The 26,016-nt window shown below is 40.3% G+C and overlaps 1 long non-coding RNA gene across 1 annotated transcript in view; it reads right to left on the reverse strand.

The window, feature by feature from the left end:
* The window catches only part of LOC138147944 (uncharacterized), a 114,462-nt gene that overhangs the window by 23,704 nt on the left and 64,742 nt on the right, over positions 1–26,016 (reverse strand). The window contains exons 3-5 of the long non-coding RNA XR_011164938.1: positions 3,291–3,503; positions 2,552–2,728; positions 1,892–2,109 (exon numbers count right to left, since the gene is read on the reverse strand). This is a non-coding gene — a long non-coding RNA (uncharacterized lncRNA). The remainder of the gene's footprint in view (positions 1–1,891; positions 2,110–2,551; positions 2,729–3,290; positions 3,504–26,016) is intronic.

Below are 26,016 nucleotides of genomic sequence, written 5' to 3' on the forward strand. Positions count from 1 at the left end.
AGAGAGAGAGACAGAGAGACAGAGAGACAGAGAGGGAGAGACAGAGAGAGAGAGACAGAGATAGAGACAGAGAGACAGAGACAGAGAGAGAGAGACAGAGAGAGAGACAGAGAGAGAGAGAGAGAGAGAGAGAGAGAGAGAGAGAGAGAGAGAGAGAGAGAGAGAGAGAGAGAGAGAGAGAGAGAGAGAGAGAGAGAGAGAGAGAGAGAGAGAGAGAGAGAGAGAGAGAGAGAGAGAGAGAGAGAGAGAGAGACTCAGTCTTTAAAAAAAGTATAACAATGAAAACTCCAGAGCTTTCCCAGGTTTCTTGGCTGCTGTTATTTCTCCAAATAAACTGTAAGAGGTAAGAGAGATGGAAAAGAGGGAATCCCCAAATTTGAAGCTTCTCTCTTCTTCCTTTCTTAATTTGCCCATCTTTGTTCTTCAGCCTTCTAACTCCTTTCTCTCCCCACTCCCTCCTGGAATGCTATGTGCAGCCACATATAATATCTTAACCCTGTACCACTCACCCTTTCTTCTCTCATTACCACAGCTTTTTTTTAGCTAACCCTCTAATGGTTTCTGTAATCTCAATTATTTGTAATATTTCCTTTCTCTGTTCTTTCTGTCAAATTTCCTCATAGGATGGGTATCATTTAGCTCCAAGCACCAGTTCTGTTCTCTAAATTGCCATATATTGTTATCATCCCTTTGTGCCTCCAAAATGTATTTTTTTCCAGCAGCTCCCGCCAATCCCAATTGTCCCAAACGGGAAGCAGAATTTCTTGGTCTTTTCATTATCTGCCTTGACATCACATCTGTCTTTTCCTGTTCTAAACAAAATTTACTCAATCTTCATTGCTCCCTTTCCCCAACTTCCCTGCATTTATAAAGTTAATTGCAACCTTTAACATCACATGGTCTGAAAAAACACACCTCCTTAATTTTCTATTCCATCACATCAGCACTTTCCTGTGAAAAGTTTGCCTTCTGTCTGTTCTCCTAAATGAGCAATTCCCTGGAACTTGCAGGAATGAATAGGGTAAAAGTTATTCCCTGGCTTTTAACTATCCCTATCTCAAATATCTTTGTGCAGTTTGGGACATCTCTATTTTTTCTCACCCCCATCAGTCTTCTTTGTAGTCAATGACAATCCCCTTCATATTGAACTTTTGTCAGTAAGGGACCTTCCCCTCAACAAAAAGTTGAGTACTGCTCTCTATGCCTCCCTCCTTCTCCTGCCATTTTTCTTTGGGGGTGGAGGGGTGAAGGACGGAGAGGGGACCCAAGGGCAATAATTTGCCTTACCTTCTACTTTCCCAGTTCAAAGTGTTATCTAGCCAGAATGTCAAAAGTTTCATATGCTCCCTATGTTATAATAATAATTTTTAAAGTTGCTTTCATATACATTAACTTAATGTTAATGTTCCTCTGAATATCTCAATGAAACATTGGGGACAAATATTATCCCCATTTTACAGATGAGGAAACTAAGGTTCAGAAACATTGAGACATTTGCCAAAGGACATACAGTTAGTAAATGAAAGCACTGAGACCAAATTCGAGTTCTCCTGGCCCTTGACCTACTGGCTACCTCTTATTTAACCTTCAAATTGTTCTTCCCAATTCTGGTGACCTGTGGCTCACAGGAAAGTGCACATTCATTAATCCACTCCTCTTTCTGTTTATTTTTTTACTTCATCCCTGTCCCCTCCCTCCACCCTTTGGCAATCAGCCCCACCCAAAGTGCCATCCCATGCCTTTGTGGTCCTTTGGCAGGTAGATGTTAAGTACACATGCCAAACTAAGTAAGCTAATTTTCAGTAATTCCCTCTCATCTTGTCTCTATATTTTGTTTCTTCCTTTAAAAAAATTACAACCAAATTGAATTTCTTTTCCTTCCTCCACCCACCTTCTTTTTTTGGTACCTCTAAATCATGTGACATGTCCACTTAGGTCACACCTCTTCTATACTCTGCTTGTAAATCACTGCAGAAATGTTCCTTGACCTCTAGCCCCAGGAACTTTAAAATCAGTGTTCCTTTAAGATGAGCCCAAACTAGGCACTCAGTGACTTCTTTGATGACAACCTCACCGGTGAAGCATTTTGGATCCTATTTCCCTCTGACCCTGAAAAAAAAGCATAGGCATAGGTATATGTATGTGTATATACACAGATGTACTTATGTGTATATACATATGTATATATTTATTTTAATTAGAGTCAGATCCTAATTTTATATATTTTAATTAGGATCACCTAATTATATATATATATCTGCACACACACACATATACAAAGTCAACAGGTATATAGATAAATTTAAAGATATATATAGATATAGATATTCTTTTTCTTTTCTAGAAGCTACACAAAGCTATAAGAAACCTTGGAGATCATTTAAATAACCCCACCCCTTAGAGATAATAATTATAGTTCACCTTCACATTGTATTTTCCAGATGAATAGCTAGATTACAAAACACTCTCCCGCAATGACCCTTTCTCCTCCCTCTCCCTATTGCTTTATTCTGCTTCTTTCTTTCCCCTCAGGTGTCATTTCTCATAATACCTGAGGCATTGCTTCTTGTCGAGCTAGTGTCATTTCCTCCATCACTTCAGTCTGGTCCCCTCATTCCCATGCCTTTGGTGCAGTTAGTGTAGACCTGATCTCAGGCCTCAAGTCTCTTGTCCTTCCTTCTTGGCCATGTTGTCTTCCACCCAGAAGTGAGAGAGAATATTGTCCAATCTGTGTAGAAAGATGGTGGGGTCTGTGAAAACTCTGCACAGATAGAGCCAGTTCATAGCCTGGGATCCTCTAGAAATTAAGCTACAGAGACAATGTCGGGACCCAGAACTCCAGAAAGTCTGCAGGCAATTAACAGATTATCCTTGATTGATGAGAGTTCCTTAGCTTTATCTACTGATAGTCCTCTTTCCTATCTGAGTAGTAACTTTGATACACATTTAAATAGATATCACAGAATTCCAAACCCCACCCCCTCACATCTTTTTTTGATTTCCAAAACTATGGTTGTTCTCCTGTTATGAGTCTTCCCAATATCTCTGCCTTTTTTCACAGCATTGGATAAAGCCCTTTTCTCCTCACCCCTCTGTGCCAACTTACCTTACAAATTGTCTAATGGAGCATGGTTAAATAAATTCCAGAATTCCCATAGTAAACTCCATGAAGATTCGGTAAATGAAGAGTGAGGGGTAGGCTATGTAGAGGAATTGATAACATCCTCACTTTCAGGTGGTGCAATAATCTCAAAATATAATGTATTCATGGGCTTAAACACATAGAGTACCTCACCATATGAGGTGATTGCATTGTCAAGGTCTTCTCAAATGAAGAAATCTGGCCAGATGTGCTGGTGCAGGCCTATGGTCCTTAATACCAGGGAGGCTGAGGCTTATGGATCACTTGAGTCTGGGAGTTCAGAGCTTCAGTACAGATGAAACTGATTTGGTATCCACATTAAGCCCAACGCCAAACAGTGAACCCCAGGCCACTTAGTTTCCTAAGGAGAGGCAAAAAGACCCAAGTAGGAAATGGAAAAAGTTCAAGCTTCTAAGCCAATCAGCAGTGGGATTAAGCCCATGACTATACTTTTAGGGAGACCCTGTTCCAAAAGAAAAGAGAAAAATAAAGACATCTACATATATTGTATAGCACTGATGATAAAAGTATGTAAAAGATTTCCCATGCTCATCCATGTACAAAATGGATTTAGAAAACTGAACGAAACATTCTCATTTTCATTACTATTACAATTCTGATCACATCAGGGAAAGAGTCTGTAATGCTCTAATCAGAATCTCCCCCTTAACACTTCGTGGCTTTTGGATGTCTCCAACAAAAAAAAATATAGCTAATCATTTTTTTTTTTTTGCAAGAAGGGTGTGCCCAGCTCAGAAGTCTGCAGGCAACAGCAGTGGTGAGTGAGAGATTTGAGGTATGAGGTGGGATGTAAAAGGGTCAGAGAGAAGGAAGTTGTAGGACATCACAAGAAGGGGGAAAGAAGGGAGATGGAAGAAAAAGAAGTACGGATTTCTATAGCATGTTCTATGTGTGAGGCACTGTTTTCGGTTGTTTGGTTGTTTTCTCAATCCTGTCCAACTCTTTATGACCCCATCTGGGGTTTTCTTGGCAAAAATATTGGAGAGGTTTTCCATTTCCTTCTCCAGATCATTTTACAGATGAAGAACTAAGGCAAACAGGATTAAGTGTCTTGCCCAGGATCACACAGCTAGCAAGTGTCTGAGGCCAGATTTGAATTCATGAAGAGGAGTCTTCCTGACTCCAGGCCTGGGACTCTATCTACTACAGCACTTAGTTGCCCCTCAAAGCACTGTGCTAAGTGGTTTTTACAAGTATTATCTCATTTGATCCTACAAGTCTAAGGTCGATGTTATTATGAGCCCCAGAACACAGTTGAGGAAACTGAGGCAAACAGGTTAAATGACTTACTCAGGATCAAGCAGTATCTGAGGCTAGATTTCAACTCAGGTATTCCTGACTCCAGGGCTCCATGCACTACATCACCAACTACCAGAGAGAGTTGAATCCAAAATGGGCTGGTCAGGAAAAAAATTCCAAAATGCATAGAAATCATCTAGAAAGAGAAGGCCTTGAAAGCAAAGTTAGTTTGTATCTAGAATAGCCCTTGCCAACAATCTGATAATTATAATAATAATATAATGATAATAATCATCCCATTGAGGCATTTCATTTTCTTGAAACCCAAACCAGTAACATGTTCAATGCTTCATGGCTGGTGCCTACACAGTCCTTCTAACACAGAGCACTTTAAAGCAATTATTAGTCATTTATTTACTCTTTACACTTCAGAGTATGAAGAAGGTACAGAGAAAGGTTTGATAATGGTCTTGAAGCCATGTTTTGGTGGAAAAAACAGAAGAGGTAGAAGAAGACCTCAGGATACCAAGGGGAGAGTTACTGAGTAAACACCTTGGAAAAAAAGAATCCTTGTTAAATCTTGGCCATTGTTCTTCGGTGTGGATTCTTTTTCCCTTAAAGAAGTCACATGGAGGCTATGTGGAGTGACCATATCCACACTTATCTTGTCTTTAATATCAGTCTTCAGGAGTGGATCTCAAAATCCTAAGCAGTTCAAATCCCTGATTCTTAATATTATAGTGGAAGAGAAAATTGCTATGAAATTTCCGGAACTGTGACCTATTTTTGAAGTCAGCACACTGGGGAGACATAGAACACCAGACTCGCGCAATTCAGTCAAACAATAAAAAGGTGAAATTCCTCCTTTTCAGATAGTGCTTCATTTGCTCTGAAGTTTTATCTTCTTCCACTTATCATCAGGAGAGCCAAGATCCCAGTTCTGCTGCAGGCTCTACTTTTAACTTACGGTGTGACATGAGGCCAAGAGAAATAAACTCTTTATCTCACCTGAGTTCTTCAGAAGCACATCATTTGGGTCCATCTGCTCTGAAATATCTGGGCTTCATCATTATGACTTATAGCATGGAAAAAAAGGAGTCTTGCTGAGTGAGGCATTCTCCTAGTGAGTGGGGTAAAACTTAGACCATCAAGAAATGGAAGAGATCCGTTGGATACACTAACAGTGTTCCTGTTTGTGTACAACAAGGCCCACAGATTCCTGTTCTTTATTCCTTTGGGATTCAACCTCTGTTTCTGCTACTGAGGAACCAGAAAAAAGATCATTTGAAATTCCTTTAGATTAAGCACTTTCAAGGAGTCAGTCAGATGAGGAGAGAATCACTTCTTCACCCCCCCCCCCCACAATGTTTTTCTGTCTTGAATCAAGTGTGCTGAGAACATATCTTGGAATGGGATTTATAACTACTCATAGGCTGTTTGTTCTTGTTTCAAATCCTACAATATACCCAGAGGTTGCCTGATTATATAAGGTAACGAAAGGAACTGAGAAACAGATGTCAGGGATGGAATGGAGTGAAAGGGGAAAGAAAGGCTATTTAGGTGCTCGAGCTCATTCAGTAATATGAAGCAGCTTAGTGTGGTAGATACATTACTGGACCTTGAGGTAAGAAGACCTGAGTTCAAGTCCCACCTTGGACATTTTTTACCTTCATGATCCTGAGATGATATTTAACCTTTCTTGGCCTCAGTTCCTCATATGTGAAAAAAGGAAGTTTGACTAGCTGGCCTCTGAAGTCCCTGTGAATTCTCTGGTCTAGTACCAGGTTCCCCTGAAGCTCCACTAAACAGCTGTCCATGTCCTTGGCAGCCAAGAGCACATGAAGCCATAGGTAACAGCAACTACTAAAGTTGTTGTTCATTGTTTGTCCATTATTCTCAAAGAGGACCATAACATCAGGAAGGTGATGTCATGACTTGCAAATGCATGGGGTTTAAGTGAGGGAGGACTGTGCAAAGTCCAAAAAAAGTCATCAGCCTCACTTTCTCCTCTGGAGCCACCTGGGTCCAGTGACCAGATATGGATCAGGAAGAATGGAGATGCCCTGATAACTAAAACCAACCACTTGCTGAAAGATTGAAAGGTCCATCCTAGAGAAGTCACTGCAGTAAGGAATTTATAAAATGTTGAAATCCCCAGCACTGCTTAAATAACAAGGCTAAGAGAAAAAATAAAACAAAATAAAAAATACTTTAAAATAGGCTAACAGATGAACCTAGACTAGAGAAGAATAGTCATAGTCAGCCCTGATGGGTTATAAGAATCTGGAGAGGAAGTTGTTTGTAGGAAAAAGGGAAATTGCCTCCATTTTGTTGATAGAGCAATTAAGAAGGGAAAGGTGAATTCTGTTGTCTTGACATTACACAGGGGTATATCTAAATGTTCTGAGAAAGCCTGAACCTCCTCTTTCCCAATCTTGGAGCTTATCTATCAGGCCAAATTTCCTCTAAGGGATTTAGCACTTATTCCATAAAGCTTATTTCTACCTTCAATCCCTGTTGAAAGGATATGCAGAGAATCTGAAAATCAGAGATTTAAAAAATAGATTTGGATTCATGTCTAGGGAGAAAGGAGGGAGGAGAGGGAAGGTGTTAGTTTTTACATGCCTGTGTCTGTGTGCCTAAGTTGAGCCAGACAATATCCATCTAAGTGACTTTTGTGGTTGTGTTATAATAAATACCAAACAGTCCCTCCAGAATTCTATGTTGTGGCATGACATGGTTGGTTGGGCCACATCTAATTGGATCCATTCCAGATAAACCCCACCGACAGGCATGTACAGAGTGCCTTTAACATTTACTTTGGAATTAGAAGGTGGATTATTTGAGCATGTATTCTGAAACCACAAGGCCATGCTAGACACAGCAGAGAAAACAAGCTCCCAGCAAGAAAACAACTCTGTAGACACAGAAGTCAACAAATCAGCGGCCCCAAAGTACAGAGCTGGGGACTTAGGGAGCTCTAGGCCTTTCAATGGAGGGGAGGCTGCAAAAGGCTTGTTCTGGCTTGTCTTGCGCTTCAATCCAGGAACTGCAAAATCAAATACCACCCTGTCCCACTTTGGAATGACACAAAGCAGAACAAGAATCATCTTGGTTCTAAACCCTCACCCCAGCTCACAAGTTTTCAAACACTCTTAAATCTCCAGCCCTACCCTTTGGAAAGCTCACGCTGGCAACTACCAGGAAGATGAACTGTGGAATGGTTAGTTGTCATTGATCAACGTTTTGCTCAGATTAGCTTGGCTAGAGAAAGAAAGATCCTGGAAAATAGCAAAGATACAAAAGATATTTTCAGTGCAAATTACTAGGAATGTTCATGAGGCCATAAGAAAAAAAAATTACTCACTGATGATCTCTCGTAGTTTTCTTAACTTTGAACTTCTGAATCAATCCAACTTACTGGTTTCTGAGCAGCAGGTCTATAAAATCCCAGAAACCATTTTTCTCCAGAGTGAAGGTTTGCAAGCATTGAGACCCTGACCAAGAATCAGAGACTCTTGGAGTTATAAGAGATCTCAGATATATTGAGTACAAACACCTATGGTAATTTCTTATGCATAACAATCACTACCACTTAGAACTGAGGAGTCTTAACTAAGGAAGGAAAGTTCTGAAGGTGCCCAAACAGTCACCTTTTGTTCTAAATATCTTCACCCCAGGACATTTCAAACCTGTACCCAAATCTCTAAGTCCACATCCCCATCTAGCATTTTCACAGTTCATGTACCTCAAATCCCAAAGAAGTGGGTGAGTTGAAGGCCAAGATGGTCCAGCTTGGGAGAAACATGGTCAGTCGTCATGAGGGTTTTTCCTTTCTCAAGCCTTGTCAGTAATAGCCTTTAACCCACAAGGAAAGTTTTCTCAGAAAACATCCAAGAAACACTCCCAACCTTTCCAACTCAGCCTCTGAAATCTGTTCACAGCTTCACTTCTTGTTATTTCCCAAAACAGAGCCACCATATCAGATAATCCAGTCCCCAGACTGTTCTTCAACACATTTCCATTCAACATTCATTCAACAAATATTTGTTAAACCTTTATTGTGTTCAGTAGCGTTTGCTGTTTACTGAAGGGGGCACATAATCTACATGCTCAAGGAACATAAAATTTGGGGGAGGGTGACAAGACATATACAAAATTAACGAAAATATAAATTAAAATGTAAATGCACAAGAGAAGTACATTAGGTGATCGAAAGATCAGCTCCAAATGAGAGATTAGGAAAGGTTTAATGGAGTTGATTTTTATTTAACCATGCACTATGCTAAATCCTGAGAATACAAAGAGAGGCTGACCCCCAACAAACAGTCCCTGCCCCCAGTAAGTTCCCAATCTAATGAGGGAGAAAACAGACCAATAACTGTCTGCATGTGAGGTGAGTGCAATGCAAATTGGAAGTAACTTCAGAGGGAAGGCATCGAAGGGGCTGGAAATGCTTTTTTGTAGGAGATGAGATTTTAGCTTAGTGTTGAAGGAAGCCAAGAGGCAGAGATGAGGAAGAGCACTCCAGGCATGGGGAACACTCAGTGAAAGTGCAGGAGTCCAGGCAGCAAATGTCTGGGTGGTGTAAGAAAAAACAAGAATTCCAGGGTCATTGGGTCAGAGACTAATAGAAGGCAATAAAATAGAGGCGAAAAAGGTAGAAAGTGTCCAGGTTATGAAGCACTTTAAAGACAGAGGATCTTATATTTGATCCTGTAAGCAACAGAGAATCCCTGGAGTTTGACTGGGGGGTGGGGTGGGGCATGGGAAAAGAAGGGTAATATAGTCAGCTCTACCCTTTGGAAAGATCATTATGAGGACAATGAACTGGAGAGATTTAAGGCAGGGAGACCAAACAGAATCCTATTTTAATAGTCCTGGCATGAGAAAATGAGAACCTGCTCCAGCATGGTGGCAGTCAGAGAAGAGGAAGGGCAGTACAGGAGAGATATTGTGAAGGTAGAATCAAGAAGACTTGACAACAGATTGGATATAGGGGGAGGGAGGAGGTGAGATAGTGAGGAGAAGAATATGGCACCCAAGTTTTGAGCCTCGGTGACCGGGAAGATGGTGGTGGCCCTTGACAATAATAAAGAAATTTAGAGAAGGAGGTTTTGGGGAAAGAGGTGGGGGAAATTAGTTCAGTTTTGAACATGTTAGTTGTGCTCACTCTTAAGAAGCAGTGAGATGCAACAGCAAGATCCCTGAAGCTGGAATGAGCCAGAACATCTTACTGTATTTCCTCTCTAGTTCTCAGCTTCCTCTCCTATAAAAGGAAGAAAATTAAAAGGGATCATCTTTAGTTTAGCTCCACATTCTATGATTCTAAGATCTAGATAACGTCTGCTTTCCTTATGGGAAGAATGTGACGACAACAATTAAATATCACCAAAGGTGAAAAAATTCTAAAAGTAACAAAGATGTAGGATGTCCAGTATCAGAGCTTCTCCCGGTTCAACCCATTATGAGTTCCCTCAACTCTCCTACTCCACAGCTCAAAGCCCACATCTTCACTAATCTTTTACTCTCTGATGGAAATCTTTGAGGAAGAGGTGACCCTTGTCTTTGCCAAGACTAGCCACTCTGATTGTGTACCCTATCCCATCTCTTATAGCTACACGGCCCATGGATCATTATCCTAACTTCAAACTCTCCCTATTTACTGCCTACAAACTGTCCTCAAACATTCTCATGTTTTCCTCATCCTCAGAAATCTTCATTTGACCCAACTGTCCCCTCAAGTTAGAGTTCTCTATAGCTCCTCCTTTCACTACCAAATTTTTAGTGATCTAATTCATTTGGTCCACTTCTTCATCACGCACTCCCTTCTCAACTCCTTTTCCTATTACTTTTAATTACTTAACTGATCCCAAGAGCATATAAACAATCTTTTTAAAAACATATTAATATATTTGCTTTTACATTATCTTCATTCATTGCCCTTTTTCCCCAGAGTCATCCATTGTAAAAAGAGTTTTAAAAGAATGAGATATAAAAAAGTTGTTCAGTAAAACCAAGCAACACATCAAACTACTCTGATAGTCTATACAATATTCAGTTCCCATAGTCCCCCACCCTGCAAAGAGGATAGAGGGTACATTTTCTCCTTTCTCCCTCTAGACTGAATTTTTTCATTATATTTACATAGTATTTAGTTTGATTTTTTTTTTTTTTGCTTTTCTTTCCATTTATATTATTGTAGTCATTGGAAATGTTGTTTTCCTGATTCTATTATTTAGCTTTGCCTCAGTTCATAGAGATCTTTCCATTCTTCTCTGTATTCTTTTTTTAATTTTACTTCTTATTGTGAATTAAGCAATCATCAGCAAACACAAGCATTTCTATATCAAAAAATAAGAGAGGAAGGAAGGAAGGAAAAAGAAAGGAAGAAAGGAAGAAATAAACAAAAAAAGAAACAAAGAAGTTTGTATAAAAAATCCAGCTTCTGGTGTGGAAAATTTGCTTTTAAGTTCAGTAATATAATTAACAAGATAGTAACAAAATTGGGTTTTTTGTATATGTTCTCTTTGGGACTTTTTTAAGCAATCAGGGTTAAGTAACTTGCTCAAGGTTACACGGCCAGTTTTTTTCTGGGTGTGGTGCTAAGTATCTGAGCCCAGATTTGATCCCCAGGTCATCCCGACACTGGAGCTGGTGCTCTTACTTGCTGAGCCACCTGGCCGCCTCTTTGGGACTTTTCTGTATTCTTCTATGAATTTCCTTTAAAGTGTTTTATAGATGATTGGGAAGAGAGAATATCTATTATTATCCATTAACCTACCATTCTCATACTACCTCCTCGAATAAAAGTCCTTTTGGTAATAACAAAGAATTAGGCAAGGGGAGGGCATAGGCACCCATTAAATGGAGAATAGTTGAACAAATTCTGGTATAGGAATGTAAAGGAATATTAATGTACAAAAAAATGACAAACATATTAAGAGATCCATTGGAGGACTTTTACAAAGTGATGCAGAGTAAAATGAGCAGCATCAAGGGAACAATTTAACTTATAACTCTGAAAGAACTAAAAACTCTGATCGAAATATCAAAAATATTGACTTCAAGTAACCAATAACCCTCTTGACAGAGAAGTGATGGATGAGAGATGCAAAATACAACAGAAAATCAACATATTGGCCATGTTTGAGAATATGCATTCTCAATATATTGTCTGAGAATTCATTTTGTATACATATTCTCAGACACAACAAATACATTAATTTTCTTTTGCAAACTGCTATTTATTGGGTAATGTTCCCTTGATTTTATATCAACAGTCTCTTAAGAGACAGTGGTCTTTTCTCAATCCTCATTGTCCCTGTTGAGAATTCTAGTGACAATGGAATCCTGAGAGTTGTTTTTTCTAATGGTCCTGAGTGCCCAGCACATGGCTGCTCTGGGGATTGGGTTCCCAAGGATTAGATGATTTCATATGTGATGCCAACCTGTAGCCTAATCCAAAATGGCAAAGGATGAGAAAAACCCAGAAGGTTCCTCCATTCATAATGTATGCACTCAGCTCAGAAACAATGGTGATTGTGAGTCCCCAGCAGTATAGACATTCCAGTACTATTGATTCCCTGAAGTTCAAGATCTCTGAGCACTTACACTGTTCCTTGTTTTCCTCCTACTTCCCCAGTTCTTCTTTTCCTATCTCCTTTGCTTCCTCATCTTCTTCCTCTGGCCTCTAATGTAGATGTATACAAATCTCTTTTATCTTGCCCTTTCTCTCTTTTATGCTGCCTTTCTTCTTCCTGCAATACATTCTCTTCTTCTGTCTCATCCTCTCTTCTTTCAATTAAGTTCAAAACTTCTATAAGAATCTATCCCCAAATAACCCCACCCTTGCTTTGACCTTTCCTTTACTTTATACTCCCTCACTTTGTATCATATACTTCAAAAAATTAGTCAAGTAACAAGCATATATTAAATCCCTACTATGTGCCAAATATTGGGCTATGTGCTAAAGATACAAATACAAAGAATAAAACAATTAGTATTTTCAGATAACTTAAATTCCATTAATGGAGACAAGTACATACAAAATTACATAGGGAATAAATACAATAAAAGTTCTTAAATACAAGTTAGGGTGGGCATTAGTAATTAAGGGGATCAAGAACACAGACATCCTTGAAAAACATGGTATAGCCAAATACTAAGAGCCATTCCCCGATAGATAAGTGATCAAAGTATGTGAATAAATAGGTCAAAACAATTGCAAACTCTTCATATGAACATATGAACAAACTCGATCTATGAAAGATTGTTCCAAATTCCTAATAATAAGAGAAATGAATACTTAAACAACTTTGAGGTTTCACCTCATACCCAATAAATTGATACATATTTTTATATACACATACATACCTACATACCTATATATATGTGTGTGTGTGTGTATATACATACACACACATATATGAGGATATATATACATATATATCCTCAATTCTTTCAACTGATCTTTAAATGACCCAGTCTTAAAGCCTTTCATCTTGTCACTCTCCTCTGAACTCTTTCCAGTTTATTAATGTCATTCTTAAAAGATCCAGAATGGAACACAATACTCCAAAATCACCATTTTGCCTTGCTCAGCTATCCTGCCTTTCCAAGAGACCAGATAGGAAATAGCTCCTCTCTTTGGTAAAGAGAGTCCAAGAAGGGGCAGAGACCCAGAGTCTCTTTTTCTCCTAATAATCTCCCTCCAATTTATTGCTTTCAAATGATATGGTAAAATGGAGCAAGAGTATTCTGAGAGGGGCAGCTAGGTGGCGCAGTGAATAGAGTACCAGCCCTGGAGTCAGGAGGACCTGAGTTCAAATTTGACCTCAGATACTTGACACACTAGCAGTGTGACTTTGGGCAATCACTTAACCCCTATTGCCCTCCAAAAGAAAAAAAAAGAGTATTCGGAGGCCCACACATCCTTCATACCACTTCAGTACTTGAATCATTCATTGCTGGAGACACCAACACCTCTGTAACTCAGTAAGTGGTCGGTAGTAGAGCATTGCTAAGGCCAAAAAGCAAAAACAAACAAAAAACAAAACTAATTATCCTGATATTGAGCATCTCTGAATTTAGTTAGTTTGGTCCTCAGATAACAAACATTATTTACTCATTACCAAGTGAATACTCAAAACCTTTCTGCTGGGAAGATGATAATAGAATTTAGTAGCACTTAAGTGTTTGCAAATTTTGCAACAACCCTGTAAGGTAGGTGCTATTATTATTCCTATTTTACAGATAAGGAAACTGAGACTGAGAGAGCTAAAAAAAAAAAAAAAAACCTTGCCTACAGCTAAAAAGTAACTTATGTGTGATTTGAAGTCTAGTCTTCCTAATTCCCAAGACCTGAGTTCTATCCAGGCAGATAAAAGGTTCTATGGATAGAGTGTTGGACTCAGGAAAACCCAAATTTAAATCCCTCTTCAGACATTTACTTGTCACATTGGCAAGTCACTTACCCTCTGTTTGTTTCAGTTTCCTCAATTGCAAAATTGTGATAACCTTTTTTTTTTTTTTTTGCTGTTGAGTATTTCAGTTGTTTGTGCCTCTTCATGACCCCATTTGAGGTTTTCTTGGAAAAAACACAGGAATAGTTTATCATTTCCTTAATCTTTCAGACTAGGAACTGAGTGAGGCAAACGGGGTTAAGTGACTTGCCCAGAGCCACCCACTTAGTAAGTGTTTGAGACTGGATTTGAACTCATGAGAATGAGTCTTCCTGATTTCAGGCCCAGTGTTCTATCCACTATACCACCTAGTTGCCCCGTGGGGATGGTAACAACATTGGGCAAGTCACTTAACCTCTGTTTGCCTCCATTTTCTCAACTGTAAAGTGAGGGTAATAATAACGCCTACTCAATAAAGTCATTTTGATGATTAAATAAGATAATATTTATCAAGCACTTAACACAGTACCTAGCCAACAGTCGACACTTAAATGCTTTTTCCTTTCCTTTCCCTATTTACTATGACACCTAGCAGCTGTTTGTCAGAGTAGCAGGGCCTGACCGAGTCTGGCAGGGTCTTTGAAAACCTAGAGTTACCCTCCTAGCAGGATGAAGCACCAAAAGTTGGACTTCAGTGCAGACCTGGGATCTCCACCTTGCATTTAAACAATTAGATCTTTGTTACAGTTAACAAGATCCTCTTTCAAAATGCAAACACTCCCTTTCCTAGTTATGCCTATCAGTCATCCTCACTGACTTAATGTTCAAGGTCTCCCAAAGTGAAACAGAATTGAAGCAATGCAGGTAATCCAGGCAAAAGTCCTACTTTGGGGGAACCTCCCCCCGGGCAAGGTTATTTTGGCCTTCCCTTTGCCCGGGCAAATCCTTCCCTTAGGCCTAATCACTAGGATCTGTAGCTATTCCCGCCTGCCCATTCCCACTGCCCTCCTGGCACACTGCTGCTTCCCTGGCCCTCCCACCTCACCCCTCCCAAAAGGCCTGATGGAAATATGTCTATTTTTTAATGAATGTAACTTCCTTTTTTAAGCAAAAGGAACACAATAAAATTATGAGAACAGGAATTGCAAAGGGAAGGCATGACTAGTATTCAGAGGAAGTCATTTTCTCTTTCTCCTCCCAGATCTCACCATAAAGCACCATACAGATCCAAATAAGACAAATTCTGCCTTCACAGCTCACGTCCTGTAAAGTATTGCTGAAGTGAAAGCTCTAAGGCAGCAATGCCAGCCCTATGGATGGCAATTTTAGAGCTAAACCAACCGTAACAATAATAATATGTAATAGTATATAGTAGCTAGTATGCATATGGCACTTTAAAGTTTGAAGAGTTCTTTACACGGATTGTCCCATTTGATTCTCACACTAACCCTGTGAGGTGAGTATCATTATTATCCTCATTTTACATAAGAAATTTTACATAAGAAAACTGAGGCTTAGAGAAGCTAAGTGATTTGCCCGGAATCACAAAACCAGTAAGTGACTGAGTCAGAATTTGAACTCAAGTCTTCTGACTCCAGCATCAATACTCTATTTACTGAACCATCGAGCTAACCAAGGATTTTCTTGGGGTGGTAGGTATACCTTATGGTCTGTCACATCTTCTAGAAAAGATGCAGCCTTAGTTCCCTCTTCCTGATTCCATAATCCAATTTGTTAATTTAAGTAGGCAGCTTTAATTCATTATCAGGTAGAGCTCATGAAACATATCCAAATGAAAAGTGTGCTTTCAAAAGATAAAGGTCAAAATGATGGTGTCAGTAGCAGCCTTAAAGGTACCCATTTCACAGAATCACAGAATTTCAGAGCAGTCATCTAGTCCAACCTATACCCCAAAAAGTATTTCTCTAGAATGGTCATGCAGCCTCTTCTTGAAGATTACCAGTGAGGGCAACCTATAACCCTCCCAGGTAGCCAATTGTTCTTTTGGTTAATTTTGATACTTAGGAAGGTATTTTTTCCCCTTTTATACCAAAACAAAATCTGTTTCCATTGCTACTTTTGTCTACCTCTTCCCTCTGTGGTCAGGTGGGACATATCTCAGCATCTTCCACGTAATAGCTTTTCAAATACTTGAAGATAGCTATCATGTCCCCCTAGAGTCTACTTGTATCTAAGCCAAACATCCCCAGTTCATTCAGTCCTCATCTTGACATAACCTTGTGGTCCTTCACCATACTGGTTCTCCTTCTCTGAATGATCTCCCACAAAATACAGGACTCCAGTATCACTCGTGTTTGCCTGATATACCCTCAGTGATGGCAGCAATATCAAGAATTTTGAATTGGCAGCTTGCAAGAGATCTGGTCACCTCCTAAAAACTCTTCCTTCCCAGAGTTTTTCTTTAACATGTCGTTTCAGAACAGCTGATCAGCACAAAGGAGCAAAGTGTCTGGCCTTAGGTCAAGATTCCCCAACCAGTCAATGGGAAAATTTTGTTTGGCATGTCTCCAAGCCATTTGTCATCACTATCACCACCTCTCTACCAGATCTCAGCTTCTATTTAGTTTGCCAGGATTCTCAGTGGAGTAGGGAAGAGAGGTAGGGAGAAAGAGGTCTGAGCAGAAGGGAGACCGCAGTCAATATTTATGCCCCTCCCTTGTTCACTTGGACACTTCGTTATCAGCATCCTATGCCCTACTGATCTCAAGGTTCCAGAGAAATGAAAGTAGATTCTCCTATACATACAAACATACATACATATATAAACAAATATTTTTTTTAATAAGCTAGGGGTGTTAATTTGTTTTTTATAATATATGACTGACCAAGTCAGGAAAAGAACTTTCTAGTTGTTCCCTATGTATGTTCAGATCCACAATTAGATTGTAAATTTGAGGGCTATGTAAAATTGAGTGGGGTACATAGAGATGTATTGTATTGTATACATGCAAAGTATTGTGATACAAAGTCTTAGGTAAAAAAAATGTCACCAAACTGGGTGCCTCCACATTGACCCAATGATAGCCCCAAAAGGAAACAAAGAAAGAGGGAATGAACACATATGTATATGCATATTTGTATGTATATTCATATCTAATACAGGCAGCAGATCTTGGAGTAGCAAAAACTGGAAATTAAGAGGGCACCTACCTTTAGGAAAATGGCCAAACAAATTATGGTATATGAATGTAATGGAATATTATTGCATTATAAAAAATGATGAAAGGAATACTTTCAGAGTCAAGTCAAGCCAACAAGCATTTATTAAGTATCTAATATATGCCAAATACTGTGCTAAATGAAGGGGATAAAAAGAAAGACTAAAAAAAGAATCCTGTCTGCTCTTAAGGAGTTCAGTGTAACAGGAGAAAGAAGACGCAAATAGCTACGCACCAAAAAGGTATACATAGAATAACATAGAGATAAATCACAAAAAGTAGACAATTAGCATTAAGGGGTATCTTGTTAGAAAGCGGAATTTTATCAGGGACTTGAGCAAACCAGGCAGGAAGAGAAGTCAAGGATGGGTGACAATCAATGACAATCAGAGTCAGGAGGTGGAGTGTCTTGTAGAAGGAATAGCAAGGAGGCCAGGATCCCTGTATCATAAATGGGAATAAGGCATAAAAAGATTGGAAAGTGACTGATTGATAGAGTCAAAATGGTGGAGTAGCAGGAAGTATAGTGAGCTACCTCCAGCCCTCCAAAAAAAAAATGAATAATAAACAACCCTTTTCCAAACAAATATAGAAAATAAGCCAGACCAAATCCTCATGGGAAATTTTGCCGGGGGAAAAAAAAGTCACAGCAACTCACTTTTCCAGCCCAGGTCATCATAGAGAAGCAAAGAATTCTGTAGACTCCCAGGATAGAATCTGGCCAAGACCTTGATGTACTGAACATTCCAGCACCCAGGGTCTTAAAGAGGGTTGAAGTTGTACATCAGGACAAGAGGTGTAGCTCCGTACCCATTTCTGGGTCACAGAACCAGGGCTGACTGCGGAGGACACCTACTTCAAAGGGTGATATTCTAGGATAAGTAACAGTTACCAGTCTTAGGCTGCAGGCTGAGCAAGGAACAAATTCAGAAGTAAACAGCAGCTGTGTAGCTTAGACTATAAAAGCAGAGGACGATCTGTTCCAGCTTCCAACCCAGTCTGAAACCTGCAGAGGAATAATCAGGTTAGGAATCCCAGGCCAAAGGGAACCTTACAGTTGGGTCTCTCTCTATGAACCAGCAGAGTTGTCCAACAAGCTGATGGTGGTACCTCTTGCAGGAACAGAGAAGGTTTAAGAAGGGCTGTTTTAGGGGAAAGATGATGAGTACCATTTTTAATATGTTAAGTTAGAGATGCTTATGGGGCATTCAGATGGAGATCTCCATCAGATAGTGAGAGATTCAGGGCTTCAGCTCAGGAGAGATAAAGATTGGATATAGAGATTTGGGAGTACTCTACCTAGAGAAGATAACTGAATCCAAAGGACCTGTGAGATCTCTAAGAGAGAATGTAGTGAGAGCCCAGAGCCCAAGCACAGGGGCTTTGAGGCACCTGCAAAAGTGACTAAGTAGGATTGGTCCAATAGATAGGAATTGACAAATATAGTGAAACGGCATCACTAAAATCCATGGAGGGAGGGAAACATCCATCTATAGGGGATATGGAGTGATAGAGCTAGACTATTGTTGGGTTTTTTCTATTAACATTTTCCTATAGAGAGCAAATATGATCTAAGGGACATGATTAACCCATTCAAGTCTGTGTAATATTGGCCACCAAAAAAGTTGGCCACCATTACATGGGCTTCAGATGAGGTTAGGTTTACCCAGAATCAAAATACCCATTAGATTAAGATGAATTTAAGGAGGTGGCTAGGTGGCGCAGTGAGTAAAAGCACTGGCCCCAGAGTCAGGAGAACCGGAGTTCGTTCTGGCCTCAGACACTTAACACCCACATAAAAAAAACTAGCCATGTAAACTTGGGCAAGTTACTTAACCCCAATTGCCCTCCAAAAGGCAAAAAAAAAAAAAAAAGATGAATTTAAGATTGGCAGCAAGGGGGAGGACTGGGGGGAGGAAGGAAGGAGTACCTTGATCTTTCTTTGTATTTCCCCACAATGCCTTGCACAGCACTGAGTACGCAGCAGGGTGCCATCAGAAAGTGACTGAAAGAACAACATGCTGCCAAGACTGCATCGTTTAATCCATTGAGTCTTGACAGCCACTGGCCACTACATCTCTCTAGATGGATGTAGTCTCTAGGCTGCTAGAGACTGGACAGCCAAAGTACTACCTGATTCTAAGTCCCACCTTGGAGTATGCCCTCCAGGACCCCGGATCTTTCAGCAGCTCTTGGCCCATCAGCAAAGGTCTGCTTTCTTTTCACCCCTTCATGTGACAGGGCATTGTACACTCCATTGTTGGCCACTTGGGCATCTGGCCGGCTGCCCATTTCCTCTAGGCAAGTGCATACATTATTCCTTGAGCTTGGGTGGGATTTTTTTTCTCCATTTTGGTATTCACTTGAGCCCAAGGAAGAGGGTGGGGGTAAAGGGGGGATGTAGACCAGTCTATGTTTCCCACTTGCAAATATTTTGACAACCTATTGGTGCCCTTGGATTTCTAAGGCAAGTAGTTTCTATGCAGTGGGATAGGGCTTCTCACCTACCCAAAACTTTTTTTTCTGGAGGCAGTTGTGGTATAATAAGAACAATGGAGTCAGAGGACCTGGGTTCAAATTTTACCTCTGCCATTTATTCTCTGTGTAACCTCAAGCAAGTCATAACTTCTTTGTGTCAAATTTCCTCATCTAAAAAATGATTAGGTTCGACTAGAAGGCCTTTAAATTCTTTTTCAGCTCAAAAGCTATAAATTCTTGCTACAAGGCCCCAATTATTCCCAGACATACACATCAGTAGAGTCCCTCTTTCCAGGGCTTACTCCCTGCTTTCATCTCCCCCAATGTGTGCCCTCTAATCAATGATCACCTTTTCTCTAAAAATCTTTCGCTCATCTGTCTTGTTATTTCTTTTTCTCTTTGGTTCATAAGAAAGGGGGATGTGGCATAACTATGTAGGGGGAGGGGAGAATGCAGCACCCAGAGAGAGAAAGAATTCCCCTCTGAAAAGGAGTCTTGCATTGACTTGCTGGCTGCTCTTTGAAATGTTTTCCTGCCCGGCACCTTTGCCCCAGGACCAAGACTGGACTAGTTTGTGAGCCTGAGGTGTGGGGACTGGCCAAGAAGTTCTGTAATGTCATCTATGGCAGCAGTGTGGGTGGAGAGTAGAATGCCTGGTCTGCTGGGGGCTCAGCATTCTCTTCTGTCAGAGCACACCTGGGAGGAAGGTGAAAGGACAGAAAGGAGTTTTGCCTTCCTCTGGCTGTCGGCGCCCAGGAAATGCTCATACTAGATCTCAGTGTAATCTGCCCCCAGATCCAAGTTATTCTGGCCTCCTGACAACCTACCCCTGCAGGCAAAGGCCCAGGTATGAAATAGATCCATGCTCTCAGTCCATCAAAAAAAAAAGATTTATTGAGCACTGGCTCTGTGTCCAGTGCTATAAAAGTCACAGAATACATATTTGGCATAGCCTCTACCCTCAAGGAACTTATAATCTAGTTTGAGAAACAGGAGAGACACATATGAAATATCAGTCTACAACGAGTCTACATAAGCCAGGGCCAATTTGTTTAACAGGGACAATCCTCCCTTTCTTGGCTAAACCTGCTGAGAAGGCCATTTACAATCAATGCTTCTGCTTCCTTTTCTCTCACTCTCTTCTTAAGTCCCGAAATTGTTCTTTCCAAAGTCATTGAAGATTTCCTAATTACCAGATCTAATGGCTTTTTCTCAGTCCTCATCCTTCTTGACCTCTCTGTAGCCTTTGACACTGTTGATCACCCTTTTCTCCTTGACATCCTCTTCTCTCTCTAGGCTTTTGAGATGCTACTTTCTCCTCCAAGCTGTCCCAAGACTCCTTCCTAATCATCCAAGTCACCCTCAAAAACCATGGGTGTCTTCCAAGACTCTGTGCCGAGTCCTCTTTTCTCCCTTTATACTATTTCGCTCAGTGATTCCACCAGATCCCATGGATTCAATTATCTCTGTGTAGATAATTCTCAGACATGGTTATCCAGGGTTAACCTCTTTCCTGATCTCCAGCCTCACATCTCTAACTGACTATTGGACATCTGAAACTAGATGTCTTGTAGACATTTTAAGTTCAACACTTCTAAAACTAAATTCATTCTCTTCCCTAAAGCTCTCCTAATTTCCCAGTTACTGTGGACAGCACCACCAACTTCTTGAATAGCTCAGGCTGGAAACCTAGGAGCCATCCTGAACTCCTCATTCAACCCCCATAACCAATCTGCTGCCATGTCATGGCGATTCTTTCTGCATACATTTTTATATCTCCTTCTTTCCTCTGATACTTTTGAAGGTCTTTGTCATCTTCTCTCTGGATTACTTCAATAACCTTCCATTTGGTCTCCCTCAAATCTCTCCCCACTGGAGTCTGTCCTCCACTCAGCTCAAAAAGTAATCTTCTTAAATTACAGGTCTGGCCATGTCACCCCTTACCCACTAAACTCCAGAAGTTCCATTTTAGTCCCAGGATCAAATATAAAATCCTCTGTTTGGCTCTTAAACCTCTTTATAGCCTGGCTTCTTCCTACCTCCTACTACATGTACTCTAAAATCCAGTAGCATTAACTTCCTTGCTGTTCTTTACACAAGACACTCCATCTCCTGACTCTAGAATTTCCTTCCTCCTCCCTTCCATCTCCAGGCTTTCTGGCTTCCTCCAAGTCTCGGCTAAAACTTCCCCATCTGTGTGAGAAGCCTTGCCTGGTTCCGCGTGATACTAGTGTGTTCCTTCTGAGATTATCTCCAGTTTATCCTGTATAGATTTCACTTGTACATGGTTGCTTGCATGTTGCTTCCCCATTAGATTGTAAGCTTCTTGAGGGCAGGCACTGTTTTGTTGGGGGAGGGGAGGCTTTTTGCCTTTCTTTGTGTCCCCTACATTTTGTACATAATTGCTTGCTGACTTGACTTCATTTGAACAAAAGTACTAAAGGAAAGGAAAGGAGAGACAGTGTGAGAAAGTGTATTAAAGACAGGATCTGAGTTCAAATGCTGCCTTTGCCACTCATGGCAGTGTGATATTAGGCAAGACACTTGGCTTCTCTAGTTAAATGCCTACATTTCTAAGATGAGGAAGTTATACTATGTAGTCTCTAATAAAGTCCCTTCCAATGCTAAATCTCAGATCCAGGGCAGGATACAGGAATTGTGTACTAAAGGGACCCCAGAAATAATTAATAGGACACAAGAAAATGAAGGGGGAAGGGATACCTGTCTTCCTCTCCTTCTATCAATGTCAGAGTGACAGGTGAAAATTTCAGCCATCATCAGGACAATTGGGAATGGTTTTAATTGGTTATGATATCATTGCTGCCTAGCTTGATGCTGATGTAGGAACTTTAGAGCACACACATTCCCAGCTCCCTTATTCAACACTAGCACCAGTTCCCAGGCACTCGTGTAAGGAAACACCAGAATAGTAACAGGACACTACCAAATTCTCAGACTGCTGCTTAGTGTCTCTCTTGTCACTTCAAAAGTAACTCTGGTGGGGGAGGGAGAGACCCAAGTGGGGCCTAGGCATCCCCAAATAGGATGATACCTTCCAAATACGCCCCTAGTGTGATAACCATGATATGATCCCAGATTTTTTCCTCCAGCCAACTCCCACACCAATCTCAGAACTCACATCAAGCTACATTTCTCACTTGATTCATTTGGAAGTGGGAAACAAATACATCTGGTGTACTCCCTGTCCTCCTGCCTGAGGAAGCAATGGCTTCCTTTTTGATAAAAGCTTTTAACTAGAAACAAGAGGACCACTCTTCTAGTGTACTGTGGGGGGGGGGGTTCCCATTAAGGTATGTGTTAAATCGGTTCATCTCCATCTTCTGAAATTCAGTGATTCTGTAATCTTTTTTTCTCTGTAACAGGAGAGAAGAAAGTGCAGCCAGAATAGTACCAGGTCCAGTGTGATGGCGTCAGTAAATGACCATTCCAATAAAGAAGGCAATGGGGTACCCAACAAAGGTCTCCGGGTTGTTTACATCTTTTGCTTTCTGGTCCAAACTCTTCTTTGAGTGGTTGTTGTAGGTTTCTGTCCCAAGATTAAGAAGCTGTCCTCCCTCCCTAATGGGTTAGGCACAGGATCATACCATTTCCAGTCCAGGATGCTCTAAGGGAGAAGCCACTGCCCCTATCTGAGTATCAATGGAAGAAGACCTATCTCAAATAGAATTCCTTACTATAACTATTCTAGCCCACTTTCATTTCTCTTTCTGTAAACTAACCAGGGCTCATATCCAGAATGACACATCTTGGTGCTGAATTGTTCAATGTTTCATGTTTTGTCTCCCTGACTATACTGTAAGTTCTCTAAGAGCATCTCCAACTACCCATTGGACGTCCCAAAACAGATACCTGCTTAAAAAGGAATTCAGTATATTTTCCAAAAAGACAACCTCTTCTTTCTGTCCTAATTCCTGCAGAGGGTACCATTACTTTTCCAGTCACTCAGGCTCAAAAGTTAGGTATCATCCTCAACTCAATACTCTCTCACATACCCATATATCAGCCATACCTTGTCACTGTTGACTTTTGAAACATCTCTCAAATATGTCCTCTTCTCTCCTCTGACATGCCCACTAGCATGATGACAACATTCATCATCTCATGCCTGGACTACTGCAGTAGCCTGCTGGGTAGTTTACCTGCCTCAACCATCTCCCCACTCCAGCACATCTTTCACTCAGTTGTCAAATTGATCTTTCTAAAGTACAAATCTTACCACATCACACTCCTCTGCAGTAAAGTTCCCTATTGCCTTGAGGATCAGATGTAAAATCTTCTCTCTGGCTTTTAAAGCCCTTTATAATCTGACCTTTTCCTACTTTTCCAGTCCTCTTACTCCATACTCCACCCCTCACCGGCTCCGTGATTCAGTGACCCTGAACTCCATCCTGTTCTTCTCACAGAACACTTCATCTCCTGACTCCAAGCATTTCCACTGTTGTGATATTCTCTCTCCTCATTTCTACCTCCTGGCTTCTCTGGCTTACTATAGGTCTCAGCTAAATCCCACCTTCTTTAAGATGTTTCCTCTTTCACCTGAGTGCATTCCCTCTGAGGCTACTACCAATTTGTTCCATACGTATCTTATTTGTACATAGTTGTTTATACATTGTCTCCCTCATTAGACTGTGAGCTCCTTGGGAAAAAAAAACGAGACTGTTGCTATTGTTCCCATTGTTGTTATGGCCTCTTTTTTGTATCCTTGGCACTTAGCACAGTGCCTGGTACATAGTAGGTCTTGGAGAAATGCCAGTAGGCTCATTGATTGAATGGTTGATTGACAAGGGCCGTGTTCTAGGCTTCTTTAAATTCTCATTCCCACTAAGCAGAGGCCATGCTAGGCCCTAACATGGGTATATAGAAGAGTGAGAACAAGTTGACCGATGGGTTTATAGAGGAGTGAGAACAAGATTGATAAAATGCAGAGTCAGGAGAAGACTCAGTTCCAAGCTCTACTCCAGTAATACACTAACTCTGATAAAATGGAAAAGTCACCTCTAAATTCTCTGAACCTCAGCGTCTATTAATGGTAATAATATGCATAATACACAGGTTTGTTATGAGAATCTAACAACAAGCTAATATTTGCATAGCACTTTGAGATCTGTAAAGCATTGTACATCTCGTTTGATCCTCCCCCAAACCAAGTGAGATGATGTATAAAATGCTTTCAATGCTATGAAAATGTTAGTTCTTTTTAGTGGGAAAACCACTGGTCTTGGGGCCAAGAATGGGTTAAAATCCTGTGTCTTCCACTTACTAATTTTATAACTTTGAACAAGTCATTAAAACCATTTTTCCTTCAGTTTTCTCATCTATAAAATGGGGATATAGTGCACACTCTGCCCATTTCACAGGATTGTTGTGAAGATCAAGGGAAATACTGAGTAAACTATATAAGGACAGGGATAGGAATTGTACACTGATTAGATTGGTATAGGGAATCCCAAATAAGGAAACATCCTTTAAAAATGCAGATCAGCCTTTCCTCTGAAACTTAACATCTTAGAGAACTGCCCAAAACACTGAAAGGTTAGGTGGCTTGGATGGGGTTACATGGCCATCATATGTCAAAGGCAACATTTGAATCCATCCACTAGGGGCAGTTAGATGGTGCAATGCATAGAGTGCCAGCCGTGGAGTGAGGAAGACTCATGTTCCTAGGTTCAAATCTGATCTTAGAGAGGCATTAGTTTTGTGACCCTGGGCAAGTCACTGTTTGCCTGTTTCCTTATCTGTAAAATAAGCTAGAGAAGGAATGGCAAACTGCTCCAGTATCTTTGCCAAGAAAATCCCAAATGAGGTCAACAAGAGTCAAACACAACTGAAAAATGACTGAACAGCAACAACTCTGTGCACTAAGCTATGTTCCTTCTCAAATGGTATAAACATAGAGCATTATCACTAAACCATCTGGCTATTATTATGTTATACTAATATATGCTAATATACTAATATTATAATATAATGTAATATATTAATATCACTAAACTATAGCTGAAATAAACATCTCACCCATTTCATTAGGCTGTGGAATTTATTGTGTAAAGATTATGAAATAGGACTCATGAAAAGTATGAGACATAGCAGCAAGAATACAGTTATCAATTCAGAAGACCGGTGTTCAAATCCCAGTTCTGACATTTATTAGCAGTAATTCCCGGCAAAGTACTTAATTCCTCTAAGCCTTAGTTTCCTGATCTGTAAAATGGGGGATAATGACACTCGTACAATCTGTTAAGGAAAAAGGACAGTTAGAATGTTGGCTTGAGTCAATAGTCCAAGAATGGAAAGGAAGTTTTAGTTTAAGAAAACTTCTTCTCAAACCCAGTGTTATTGTCCAGCAAATTCTTTTTCTAATTACCTCTACTGCTCAAGGTCTGAACTTAGTAATAATCTATCCTTTCTGGGGTGAAAATCTAATGAAAGCTATAATTTTCCTCTGAATTATTTATAACTCTCATCATGCCATTTATAGGAGTCTTGCCTCTATGGTGATGGAGAATATCATATGTAGAGGATCTGTTTGACA

The sequence above is a fragment of the Petaurus breviceps genome, unplaced genomic scaffold (genome assembly GCF_028583685.1).
Source record: "Petaurus breviceps papuanus isolate PSGF00001 unplaced genomic scaffold, PetGlider_PUasm1.0 90808, whole genome shotgun sequence".
NCBI lineage: Eukaryota > Metazoa > Chordata > Mammalia > Diprotodontia > Petauridae > Petaurus > Petaurus breviceps.